A 13,949-nucleotide genomic window follows, 5' to 3' on the forward strand; every position below is an offset into this window, starting at 1 on the left:
AGTAGTGCTGGATCTAGGATCCAACACTGACCTAGAAAAAGTAACCATAACCCCACTTACCTGCTAAGTGAATTTCCTTCCATAGGATAACATTGGTAATTTGATCAGCAAAAGTTTCTAAGTGTCAACTTTTAAAATAGCAAAATATTGCTTAAAAATCACAACAGTAACTAAAACGAATTTACTCACTTGTTTCCAAGAACTGTCCCAGGACTGAATCTAGGATCCAGTCCTGGATTTAGAAAAGTATTCCTGAAAGTAATTAATTGCATATAACTTAAAATTCCCATTGAGCTCAATGTATTATTGTGATTCAAATTGTGTTGCCTATTGTAATAAACTGTAACTATGACCTGCAAAAGTCAATTGCCTATTGCAAAGTATTTATCTAAAGCACCTCACTCTGAGAAAGTATATTTTGATACCTATTGTTGGTTCTCAAATAAAACAACAATATCTTTTTTATGCAAACCAATGGCCTAGTGTTCAGTTCTTGAGTGTGTGAGACCATTTGCTGACTGAGTGTGTACAACAAATGTTTTACACTGTACTCTGATACTGCCTTACTGCTCGGCAAGCTACCACTTTAGAGAGTAAGGTTATATCTAACTTTAGCCTCTGCCAAACCTCTGGGGACTGGGGACTCTGTGCACACTGTACCTATTTGGGAACAGTATATACAGAGCCACTTTCTCACAGTAGTGATAAAGTGATTAGAGTCCTACGGCCAACATAAAGATACAGCAAAACGTGAGGTGAAAAGCAAAAAGGTTGCTGGTAGGCCACCTTAAGGATGCCAGGTCTAACAAAAACTGAACTAAGGATAACATGAGTAAAACATCAGGTTTCTCTACTGCATTTGGTGAGACAAGTGGGCCTTCTTTTATCTTCCATTCAAGCAATCTTTGACAGACCCCTTTATTATAGAGCTTTTCAAGGATTAAAGATAAGGCACTTACAAAGGAGTCCCAAATACTCAGAGATGGTTGACTTCTGTAATATGGGTCGTCGACTAAAAGCAGCGCAAAAACAGAGTGCAACGGGGTCCAAAAAACTTGAGTGCCACAAGAGAGTTTGAATGCAAGCGTATCCTTTTACAGATCCAGAGATATACTCATGCAATTTTTATTTTTAGGACAGAACGTGCATGATGAAAAAAACATTGTTTTTAAAAAGCGCATTGCAGAATATTAGTACTTTGATGTGGGAAAACTTCAAAACTTTCAAACAAAATATTTGTATGCAGCTTACAGCAAGTTGTTGTGGCCGAGTGGGTAAGGCGATGGACTAGAAATCCATTGGGGTATCCCCGCGCAGGTTCGAATCCTGCCAACAACGAGAATCTTTTTATTATCGGCTACAATTTCAGAAGTTAACCTTTAGTATTTCTTCCATTTCAGTTTTATAAATAGGTGGCTTATTTTTGTGTCACTATTGCCTCTCCACATATTTGTTATCGCTACCTCTTTCATGTCTTTGCTACACCTCATTCCTACTTTAGCACTGGTGTAAACGCTTCAAATTATTATACCGTTGCTCTCTCATTCATACCTGCGCATGCACTTGAAAGTTACTTTACCAATAAAAGACGCAAAGAGAGAAATAGAACAAAAGTGCTGGCTGGATTGGCAAACACACTTCATAAAACTGCATTTTCTTTTTTATTCTCCCTCGTGTTACATGCTTAACCTCCCCATGTGTAATTTCTCTTAACCTGCTGTCCCAGGAAGAGAATTCATCTACAGGCTCTTTCTGTGTTTTTTTCCCTAGTCTGTCTTTCCCATTTCTTAGCTGTGTAACTGTTCCTTTATGCGCTCTATTTAAACGCCATCAATCTCATTTGAGCTCCTTGCTCCCGCTTCTGTTTTCTCCACCTCTCATACTGCCAGTTCTCTCTTTCTCTGTGATTGGTGGCTACTTTCCTGAGCTTCCGAAGCCACGTGGTTCCTGCCCCTTGTTGTCAGACTTGAATTGGAAAAGGAACCATATTAACAAGCCTTTACCACTCACACACGGTGGAAGTTTATACTTTAATTCAGTGAGCTAAGAAAAGCGTGTTGTGGGTCCCCTACGAGCCATGGTGCTTGCTCCATCATGATTTGGCACCAGTCATTAGCCGCAGCTCTGCTAATGAGCCACTGAGGTCAGTTTCAATATTTACTCAAAAACATAACCATGCAGCCCTCCCCTCAACTGTGTATTATCTTGGTTTTCTGCTGTTCGTGTGATTAGCTGGGAGGAGCTCACGGCGACATCCTCCCTATAAAAGTGTAGATGGATCACTCTCTAACTCTTTCTTGCTTCACATACAAATGGCTTGAAAGGTGCAGGGAAGATGCAGGTCTAATAGACAGAATAGAAGGTCTGTGCCAGGTGGGTTTCTCTGCATTGGTGTCCCATCACAGGTCCGCAAGTGTATTGTGTGATCTTTGACTCCTGGCATTTCACAAGCAGGCGGCCAGGAAACGGTTTCAGCCTATCAACCACTGAGGAGACGCAGCCTCTGAATGAGGAATGAGGAAGCAATGAATACATCCAGCCTATCACAGGAACAGCCCTGAGTGTTCCGAATTATAAATTCTCCATGTCACTGTATGTCGTTGAGCCCAAGTAGCTCGCCGTGATCGTATAGTGGTTAGTACTCTACGTTGTGGCCGCAGCAACCTCGGTTCGAATCCGAGTCAAGGCATTGTGGTTGGCAATGTCACGGCAGTTGGGTGTTAATTTTACAGAATTAGCAAATGTACCAGTGGTTTTTGTAAAATGTCTATTAAAAACAGATCCTTTCAAATATTTAAACCATCTAACAACAAATGATTTAAACTCGTATGATTATAAGCTGTAGCTATAATGTATTTACTTACATAAATTATCGTTCTTGAACCTATTGGGGGTGAAGGGAGAGCGGAGCTCACCCCCCAGGTGCAGTTGAGTGACCTGTGTTGTGGCTCTCTAGAGGGAAGGCACAAATTTTGCTGTCACCCAGCCCAATCCAGACGTGTATTGGGGCCAGGTTTCAGGCAAATAGAGCAGTAAGTGCAGAGAAATGTTCACTCTCTAAAAGTGGCATTTCTAAAATAGTAAAGTTAAATCCAACCTCACCAGTAAGTAGGATTTTCAATAAATAAATAAAGCTACTCCTCTCCGATATGGAATTACCAAATAAAAAGTATAGGGGAATACACAGAGCTAACCTATGAGAGGGGTAGACCTCACAGTAGTGAAAAATGAAATAGACTGTTTGCTACTTACAGGACACGCGAACCACCAAAGTACATATCTTATTTTTTACTTACATAGCATCATGCACCTAGGACTACCTAGGGCCTACCTTAGGTGTAAATTATATGTAATAAAAGGGGAGTTTAAGGCTTGGCAAGTAGGCTGGGACTCCCCTGGGAGACCCCTGAGTCTATGCCCAGAACCATAACTCTGCCAGTCGAGTACTTACCTAAAAGCCGATAACTCACTTTTCTTCCATAGGCTAACATTGAGTGGTTTCACTTGGAAATTCTTCTAAGTGGTGTGGAGTTTTGGAACTTTAAAATATTCATCTAAAATCAGCCGAACAACGAATTCTGATTTACTCACCTGTTATCAGGAGAGACCTCAGTGCTGCATCTTGGAGCTCAGTACTGACCCTGAAAAGTAATTTTAACCGTACTTACCAGTAACTCGAATTTCCTTCCATGGGATATCATTGCCTGCTTTTTGCTGAAAATTTTCTAAGTGTCGATTTTTGAAACTTACAAATATTCTTTAAAAATCGTACCAACTGTGAAAACGTAATTGTTTACCTGTTTTAGATAGATGTCCCAGTACTGAGCCTAGGAGCCCAGCACTGGATTACAAAAGTAACGAGAATGTACTTTACCCGTAACTTGAATTTTCTTCCATAGGAAACCATTGACTGTTTTTCTGTGAAATTTCTTCTAAGTGTCGATTTTGCAAACATGTAAATATTCCTTAAAAATCGCCTGTATAACTTAAACGTAGTTTCTCAACTGCTTACAGGTGGTACAGTAGTGCTGGATCTAGGATCCAACACTGACCTAGAAAAAGTAACCATAACCCCACTTACCTGCTAAGTGAATTTCCTTCCATAGGATAACATTGGTAATTTGATCAGCAAAAGTTTCTAAGTGTCAACTTTTAAAATAGCAAAATATTGCTTAAAAATCACAACAGTAACTAAAACGAATTTACTCACTTGTTTCCAAGAACTGTCCCAGGACTGAATCTAGGATCCAGTCCTCGATTTAGAAAAGTATTCCTGAAAGTAATTAATTGCATATAACTTAAAATTCCCATTGAGCTCAATGTATTATTGTGATTCAAATTGTGTTGCCTATTGTAATAAACTGTAACTATGACCTGCAAAAGTCAATTGCCTATTGCAAAGTATTTAACTAAAGCATCTCACTCTGAGAAAGTATATTTTGATACCTATTGTTGGTTCTCAAGTAAAACAACAATATCTTTTTTATGCAAACCAATGGCCTAGTGTTCAGTTCTTGAGTGTGTGAGACCATTTGCTGACTGAGTGTGTACAACAAATGTTTTACACTGTACTCTGATACTGCCTTACTGCTCGGCAAGCTACCACTTTAGAGAGTAAGGTTATATCTAACTTTAGCCTCTGCCAAACCTCTGGGGACTGGGGACTCTGTGCACACTGTACCTATTTGGGAACAGTATATACAGAGCCACTTTCTCACAGTAGTGATAAAGTGATTAGAGTCCTACGGCCAACATAAAGATACAGCAAAACGTGAGGTGAAAAGCAAAAAGGTTGCTGGTAGGCCACCTTAAGGATGCCAGGTCTAACAAAAACTGAACTAAGGATAACATGAGTAAAACATCAGGTTTCTCTACTGCATTTGGTGAGACAAGTGGGCCTTCTTTTATCTTCCATTCAAGCAATCTTTGACAGACCCCTTTATTATAGAGCTTTTCAAGGATTAAAGATAAGGCACTTACAAAGGAGTCCCAAATACTCAGAGATGGTTGACTTCTGTAATATGGGTCGTCGACTAAAAGCAGCGCAAAAACAGAGTGCAACGGGGTCCAAAAAACTTGAGTGCCACAAGAGAGTTTGAATGCAAGCGTATCCTTTTACAGATCCAGAGATATACTCATGCAATTTTTATTTTTAGGACAGAACGTGCATGATGAAAAAAACATTGTTTTTAAAAAGCGCATTGCAGAATATTAGTACTTTGATGTGGGAAAACTTCAAAACTTTCAAACAAAATATTTGTATGCAGCTTACAGCAAGTTGTTGTGGCCGAGTGGGTAAGGCGATGGACTAGAAATCCATTGGGGTATCCCCGCGCAGGTTCGAATCCTGCCAACAACGAGAATCTTTTTATTATCGGCTACAATTTCAGAAGTTAACCTTTAGTATTTCTTCCATTTCAGTTTTATAAATAGGTGGCTTATTTTTGTGTCACTATTGCCTCTCCACATATTTGTTATCGCTACCTCTTTCATGTCTTTGCTACACCTCATTCCTACTTTAGCACTGGTGTAAACGCTTCAAATTATTATACCGTTGCTCTCTCATTCATACCTGCGCATGCACTTGAAAGTTACTTTACCAATAAAAGACGCAAAGAGAGAAATAGAACAAAAGTGCTGGCTGGATTGGCAAACACACTTCATAAAACTGCATTTTCTTTTTTATTCTCCCTCGTGTTACATGCTTAACCTCCCCATGTGTAATTTCTCTTAACCTGCTGTCCCAGGAAGAGAATTCATCTACAGGCTCTTTCTGTGTTTTTTTCCCTAGTCTGTCTTTCCCATTTCTTAGCTGTGTAACTGTTCCTTTATGCGCTCTATTTAAACGCCATCAATCTCATTTGAGCTCCTTGCTCCCGCTTCTGTTTTCTCCACCTCTCATACTGCCAGTTCTCTCTTTCTCTGTGATTGGTGGCTACTTTCCTGAGCTTCCGAAGCCACGTGGTTCCTGCCCCTTGTTGTCAGACTTGAATTGGAAAAGGAACCATATTAACAAGCCTTTACCACTCACACACGGTGGAAGTTTATACTTTAATTCAGTGAGCTAAGAAAAGCGTGTTGTGGGTCCCCTACGAGCCATGGTGCTTGCTCCATCATGATTTGGCACCAGTCATTAGCCGCAGCTCTGCTAATGAGCCACTGAGGTCAGTTTCAATATTTACTCAAAAACATAACCATGCAGCCCTCCCCTCAACTGTGTATTATCTTGGTTTTCTGCTGTTCGTGTGATTAGCTGGGAGGAGCTCACGGCGACATCCTCCCTATAAAAGTGTAGATGGATCACTCTCTAACTCTTTCTTGCTTCACATACAAATGGCTTGAAAGGTGCAGGGAAGATGCAGGTCTAATAGACAGAATAGAAGGTCTGTGCCAGGTGGGTTTCTCTGCATTGGTGTCCCATCACAGGTCCGCAAGTGTATTGTGTGATCTTTGACTCCTGGCATTTCACAAGCAGGCGGCCAGGAAACGGTTTCAGCCTATCAACCACTGAGGAGACGCAGCCTCTGAATGAGGAATGAGGAAGCAATGAATACATCCAGCCTATCACAGGAACAGCCCTGAGTGTTCCGAATTATAAATTCTCCATGTCACTGTATGTCGTTGAGCCCAAGTAGCTCGCCGTGATCGTATAGTGGTTAGTACTCTACGTTGTGGCCGCAGCAACCTCGGTTCGAATCCGAGTCAAGGCATTGTGGTTGGCAATGTCACGGCAGTTGGGTGTTAATTTTACAGAATTAGCAAATGTACCAGTGGTTTTTGTAAAATGTCTATTAAAAACAGATCCTTTCAAATATTTAAACCATCTAACAACAAATGATTTAAACTCGTATGATTATAAGCTGTAGCTATAATGTATTTACTTACATAAATTATCGTTCTTGAACCTATTGGGGGTGAAGGGAGAGCGGAGCTCACCCCCCAGGTGCAGTTGAGTGACCTGTGTTGTGGCTCTCTAGAGGGAAGGCACAAATTTTGCTGTCACCCAGCCCAATCCAGACGTGTATTGGGGCCAGGTTTCAGGCAAATAGAGCAGTAAGTGCAGAGAAATGTTCACTCTCTAAAAGTGGCATTTCTAAAATAGTAAAGTTAAATCCAACCTCACCAGTAAGTAGGATTTTCAATAAATAAATAAAGCTACTCCTCTCCGATATGGAATTACCAAATAAAAAGTATAGGGGAATACACAGAGCTAACCTATGAGAGGGGTAGACCTCACAGTAGTGAAAAATGAAATAGACTGTTTGCTACTTACAGGACACGCGAACCACCAAAGTACATATCTTATTTTTTACTTACATAGCATCATGCACCTAGGACTACCTAGGGCCTACCTTAGGTGTAAATTATATGTAATAAAAGGGGAGTTTAAGGCTTGGCAAGTAGGCTGGGACTCCCCTGGGAGACCCCTGAGTCTATGCCCAGAACCATAACTCTGCCAGTCGAGTACTTACCTAAAAGCCGATAACTCACTTTTCTTCCATAGGCTAACATTGAGTGGTTTCACTTGGAAATTCTTCTAAGTGGTGTGGAGTTTTGGAACTTTAAAATATTCATCTAAAATCAGCCGAACAACGAATTCTGATTTACTCACCTGTTATCAGGAGAGACCTCAGTGCTGCATCTTGGAGCTCAGTACTGACCCTGAAAAGTAATTTTAACCGTACTTACCAGTAACTCGAATTTCCTTCCATGGGATATCATTGCCTGCTTTTTGCTGAAAATTTTCTAAGTGTCGATTTTTGAAACTTACAAATATTCTTTAAAAATCGTACCAACTGTGAAAACGTAATTGTTTACCTGTTTTAGATAGATGTCCCAGTACTGAGCCTAGGAGCCCAGCACTGGATTACAAAAGTAACGAGAATGTACTTTACCCGTAACTTGAATTTTCTTCCATAGGAAACCATTGACTGTTTTTCTGTGAAATTTCTTCTAAGTGTCGATTTTGCAAACATGTAAATATTCCTTAAAAATCGCCTGTATAACTTAAACGTAGTTTCTCAACTGCTTACAGGTGGTACAGTAGTGCTGGATCTAGGATCCAACACTGACCTAGAAAAAGTAACCATAACCCCACTTACCTGCTAAGTGAATTTCCTTCCATAGGATAACATTGGTAATTTGATCAGCAAAAGTTTCTAAGTGTCAACTTTTAAAATAGCAAAATATTGCTTAAAAATCACAACAGTAACTAAAACGAATTTACTCACTTGTTTCCAAGAACTGTCCCAGGACTGAATCTAGGATCCAGTCCTCGATTTAGAAAAGTATTCCTGAAAGTAATTAATTGCATATAACTTAAAATTCCCATTGAGCTCAATGTATTATTGTGATTCAAATTGTGTTGCCTATTGTAATAAACTGTAACTATGACCTGCAAAAGTCAATTGCCTATTGCAAAGTATTTAACTAAAGCATCTCACTCTGAGAAAGTATATTTTGATACCTATTGTTGGTTCTCAAGTAAAACAACAATATCTTTTTTATGCAAACCAATGGCCTAGTGTTCAGTTCTTGAGTGTGTGAGACCATTTGCTGACTGAGTGTGTACAACAAATGTTTTACACTGTACTCTGATACTGCCTTACTGCTCGGCAAGCTACCACTTTAGAGAGTAAGGTTATATCTAACTTTAGCCTCTGCCAAACCTCTGGGGACTGGGGACTCTGTGCACACTGTACCTATTTGGGAACAGTATATACAGAGCCACTTTCTCACAGTAGTGATAAAGTGATTAGAGTCCTACGGCCAACATAAAGATACGGTACAATCAGGATAGGGAAAGAGAAGATGTGATCCGACCGTCTTCCGGCTAATCATAAATAATCAAAGGGGGAGGGATCACTAGTTACTGGCACCAGGGTTCAAGTGGTTGTCTCTGGTATAGGTAAAAAACCCTCAATCACGTTAAACGTATGTCGGGGCGGTATATCTTGATTCTCCGCCGTTTAAATACGTGATAGCATCATCATTGGGTTGATTCCATGCATCCTCCACCCGGAGGGAACCACTGGGTTTTTCAGCAGTGATCAGGGAAAAAATGATAAAATAAAAAAGTGAAGAGTGCTCAAGTGAGTGATAAAAAAGGAGTTGTTCCTCATGCTACCTATAAAAAACTTTATTCTGATAGGTGCTGGGGAGACGTTAAAAAGAGATAAAGTTGCAGGTAGGATGAGTAATGGACCCTCTGCAACTTTAATCGTGGTGATTGGTCGACATGTTTCAGCTCATACACAGCCCAAAGGTCAGGGAGCTTTCTTCAGGACCACAGGTGAGTAATGTGAATTGAGGAAGTACATCAATTGGAAGTTCTAAGGTTGATTCAAATGAACTTCAAACAGGACTAATACCTATATACAGAGAAAAAAACCTTAATGAGGGTAGAAAAGGTGCCAAATGAAGTTTTTTTAAAAGAAAGGGGGGGGAAATGTAAAAGCAAATATAAATGGCAAATCTTTATATACTTATTGGCATACATTTTGATCTGCAAGTGAGGTTGCGAACCATCGCTCTTACTTAAGAGAGTAAACAGCAAAGTCCCTAGGAGACAACGACTGGTGAGAGATAATTCAAACATATAACAATTCATCAGACATACATGTAGAATAAATATATGCAGCGGAGGTGGTGAAGACTGCTCGTAATGTACGTGTGTTCAATTCGCAGGTAAATTGTTTAGCCATACCTATTGGGAGTTAGAGGTTCCTTAGGTCTAACGTTTGTAATTATAGACATGCGAAAGAATTTATAATCAAGTAAGGTGTGCTATTTGGAGACAAGTATCAATAATACCTCTAATATGGAATTAGCGTGCAATATTCACTGTTAAATACCTGAATGTTTCAAAGTACGAACTCCGTACGAAGATACAAGGCTGCGTAAATACTAGACAATGAAAGAGAGGAAAAGAAAAACAAACATTACAAGGGGAAACCCCAGGTTAACGTTACGTGTCTTCCAAAGGCTGCAGAGGTGGAGGTCTCCATACCGCATGGTCCGCTACGACTTGTGCTGACTCTAGTTTCCTGTGTGAGTACGTAGGCATAGGGGTGTGTCTTAAGTAGTTGGTAGCGTAGAGACAGTGAAAGGACTAGAGAGGGCCGGTTTGTAGCCTTGAAAACTTTATTCAATTGTTGTCTACGGTTGCCGTGAACAGAGTACCAATCAGCGTATCAGTTTTATTCCGTCTGCTGCGTGGTTTCGGAAGAAGTTTCTTGAGAGATAAAGCGGCAACGTTGTTTCGATGCCAAATGTAGTTACCAAGAGCGGATGTGACCTAAATAGTTACTAATATAAAAGGGCCATCGTTTTGGGAAACTTCAGGAATAACCAGATCTCGGTTATCTATTACCGCGATCTTACTGAATCCCTCCCTTGCACCGAAGATGGCAGAGAACTTAGGCTTAAGCTACTCTGTAGACGAAATTAACGCCATCCTAGCTGCCCCTTCATCTTTCTTACAAGATGGAGACTTAACACAAACCCTAGCTCAGAACAACGACTGGGAATCTCTATCAGAAGACAAGAAAGAACAGGTAAAAACTGCTATCCATGGTGTCATCATGACAGAGTACCTACGCGCAAACGCTGCACCCAGAGGCCTCTGGGTTCACAATGCCCCAAGAATTTTCTTACAAGATTTGGCCTTTAGAAAAGACTGGTCGGCAATCTCATGGAAGTGCACCAGGGATTACCTCGTCCTCATAATCAAAACCGCGACAAGACTAACTGAGGCACTCACGATCAAGATTCAACTGACTGAGGCAAAACTCAAAAATATGGTACACATCACAGTGTACAAGAAAAAACTAGAAGAGATCAACCGGGACATGAATGAGACGAAGGAATACCTGACACAAAACAAAATTCAAAAACTGAGTAAAGATCTGAAACGCTTTTCCACAGAGAAAATGCATCCATACAGTAGAGACGATTTTGTAGCACCTAACTACCAATCCGACAATGACTCCAGTGCCAACTCTTCCAACAACTCAGATTACAGTGGAGAAGAGACCACCCAACAACGCAATTTTAGAGGCTCCAACCGACGTCAACAAAGACGAAGACCGAACACCTGGCGCAACCCAACATTTGGGGAACATCCACCACCTCTTTTCCATCCATTTGCTCAAAACTACCAAGGATGGATGAATCCGTATCAAACAATACCACCTCCATTAGGTCCCTATATGGGCCCTTTCCCTCAACAACCACCGCCTTTTTTAGGGAGAGGCCGGTCCAACCAGAGAGGGAGGAGGAGAGGCGTGACTTGGTTAGACCAAGAAAGGCAAATACTAACAAGGAGTATGGCCAACCTGAACAAAGACAAACCCAGCACGAGCACGACTCACTAATCTTCAACATCTCTGACATCCCATTAACAGAAGAGCAAGAATCGGTACTAAACAAAGGCCTTGGCTTCGTTCCCACTCCACCACTGGACATTTTTAAACTACAGAGTGAAGTGGCCCACTTTTGCAGAACATTAAAACTTAAAGCTTTCTTTCAGGGTAAGGAAGATAACACTACCCAAGGAGACACCTCTTTGAGACCCAAGTCAACATTCTGTCCGGCACAACATCAAGTCCCAGTGGAGATTCAAACCTTCGAGCAAGCAGTGAGGAAGGAAATCAATCAACTTGGCGAGACAGCTACAAAACCATTCATGAACACAACAAACAAAGAGAAGAAGGCTTTGGAAGAACTTAAAGCGCACCCAGACATCATTATCAAACCCGCCGATAAAGGCGGAGGCATTGTTATCCTCAACAAAGAAGGTTATCATACACAATGTCAAGAGCTTCTATCCGACGATAAATTCTATAAAATAATAACAGAAGATCCCACACCCAGACTACAGCGAACCATCAATCTAATGGTTGAGGAAGCGGAGACAAATAGGTGGATCTCTAAGAACGAGGCTTCCTTTCTTCGTACCACTTTTCCACGTATACCATACTTTTATTCGCTGCCAAAAGTGCACAAGGCAAGAAAACCTCCACCTGGCCGCCCCATAGTGTCTGGGATCGGCTCAGTTCTGGAACCCTTATCCCAGTTTGCTGACCAATTTCTCAAGCCTATGGTTCAAAAGACACCCACCTACCTTAAAGATACACGCGATCTTCTGAATCATCTCACGGACAGAAGTTTCTCCAGTGCAACTATGCTATTGGTAGGACTCGATATTGAGAGTCTTTATACGAGCCTACCTCAGCAAGCCACCTTAGACACTCTAGAAGATCTACTGTTTCAAGACGAATGGCCACACCATACGCCAAGACACTTCGTCCTAGAATGCTGCAGACTGGCCCTAACTGAGAACTTTTTTGAATACGAGGATACTCTATACCAACAATGCCACGGTACTTCCATGGGAAGTACCTTTGCTCCCAGTGTGGCAGGGCTCTACGTGAGCAATTTTGAGAGTACATACATCCTTAATGACACCAATCCCTTCCTTCCAAGAATCCTTTTCTGGAAAAGGTATATAGATGATGTCATCATGCTCTGGGAAGGTACCAAAACCGATCTACAAACATTTCACGACTGGATGAACATCCAAGACCCTTGTCTAAGGTTTACCTTGGAGGCACATAATGATCACTTGGACTTCCTAGACCTTACCATCTACATTGAAAATGACACCATTAAAACTAAGACTTTCTTTAAGACAACAGCTAAGAATAGCCTGCTCTCTTTCAACAGCTTCCATCCGCGCCCACTACGAGAGAATTTGCCTTATAGCCAATTCCTTCGCCTCAAAAGGAATTGTAGTGAACTAAGTGAGTATAAACAACAAGCTCAAGACCTTTCAAACAAACTCAAGAGAAGGAACTATCCAGAAAAGATTATCAAAAAATGTCAGAAACGAGCCCGGAACCAGCCTAGAGAAAGCCTCTTGGAACCGACACCACAAATAAAATCTACAGAAAAACTGACGTGTGTCACCACCTACAGTCCTGTTACAAACTCTGTAAAGAAAATTATCAACAAAAATTGGCGCATCATTACATCTGGAAATCTGACTTGGCCAAAACCCATGTTTGCCAATAGACGAACTCGAAACTACAAAGATATCCTGGTACACACTCGTCCACCTGACGTGAAACCAAATTCAAGTCAGAGCACCCTGTGGTCCCTTCCCCCAGTAACGGGCCACTTTCCATGTGGCAATTGCTCTGTATGTTCCCTGACTACAATCACTAAGAGTGTGATCCTATCACCTAAACTGACCTGGACGATGAGACAACATTCTAATTGTAACACGACACATGTAATCTACATGATTACATGCCCATGTCATCTCCGATACATTGGAATGACCTGCCGGAAGATTAAGCAAAGAATATGCGAACATCGCAGCAACATTAAATGCGGTAGAGGAACAACCAAATTGAGCTCGCACTACATTGAACATCCTCACACAGTCAATGAGCTGAGCTGGATAGTCCTTGAAACACTGGTACTAAAAACATCAAATGCAGAAAAATTACTCTTCCAGAAAGAACAGCGTTGGGTTCATCGACTCAAGACTAACATCATAGGACTGAATGATGATATCCCATGGTTGAGCGTATAAACGGAGATTTCCACCAGCCACAACTGTCTCCCTCATGTGACCCTTTCGAGCTCCCCATTGGCACTTCAACTCTTTTGTATCACCGTATTACCATCAACTGTGCCTTCCTTATCTGTCAAGACACAGCGCAAAAAAGCAAGCAACAGACGAAATGAAACATATGCGCTACTCAGAGCTTACACTCTATTCATGGTAAACAAGGATCCCTAAAGTTTCCCAAAACGATGGCCCTTTTATATTAGTAACTATTTAGGTCACATCCGCTCTTGGTAACTACATTTGGCATTGAAACAACGTTGCCGCTTTATCTCTCAAGAAACTTCTTCCGAAACCACGCAGCAGACGGAAT

General features: G+C 41.1%; 2 non-coding genes across 2 annotated transcripts; both read left to right on the forward strand.

Annotated features, from left to right (window-relative positions):
• Positions 1-1,256: 1,256 nt before the first annotated feature.
• TRNAS-AGA (transfer RNA serine (anticodon AGA)) lies at positions 1,257-1,338 on the forward strand. The gene has a single exon. It is a non-coding gene; the product is annotated as a tRNA-Ser (tRNA).
• A 3,939-nt stretch (positions 1,339-5,277) lies between these two features.
• TRNAS-AGA (transfer RNA serine (anticodon AGA)) lies at positions 5,278-5,359 on the forward strand. Its single transcript has one exon. It is a non-coding gene; the product is annotated as a tRNA-Ser (tRNA).
• The last annotated feature ends 8,590 nt before the right edge of the window (positions 5,360-13,949 follow it).

This window comes from Triturus cristatus, chromosome 12, assembly GCF_964204655.1.
Source record: "Triturus cristatus chromosome 12, aTriCri1.1, whole genome shotgun sequence".
NCBI classification, from domain to species: domain Eukaryota; kingdom Metazoa; phylum Chordata; class Amphibia; order Caudata; family Salamandridae; genus Triturus; species Triturus cristatus.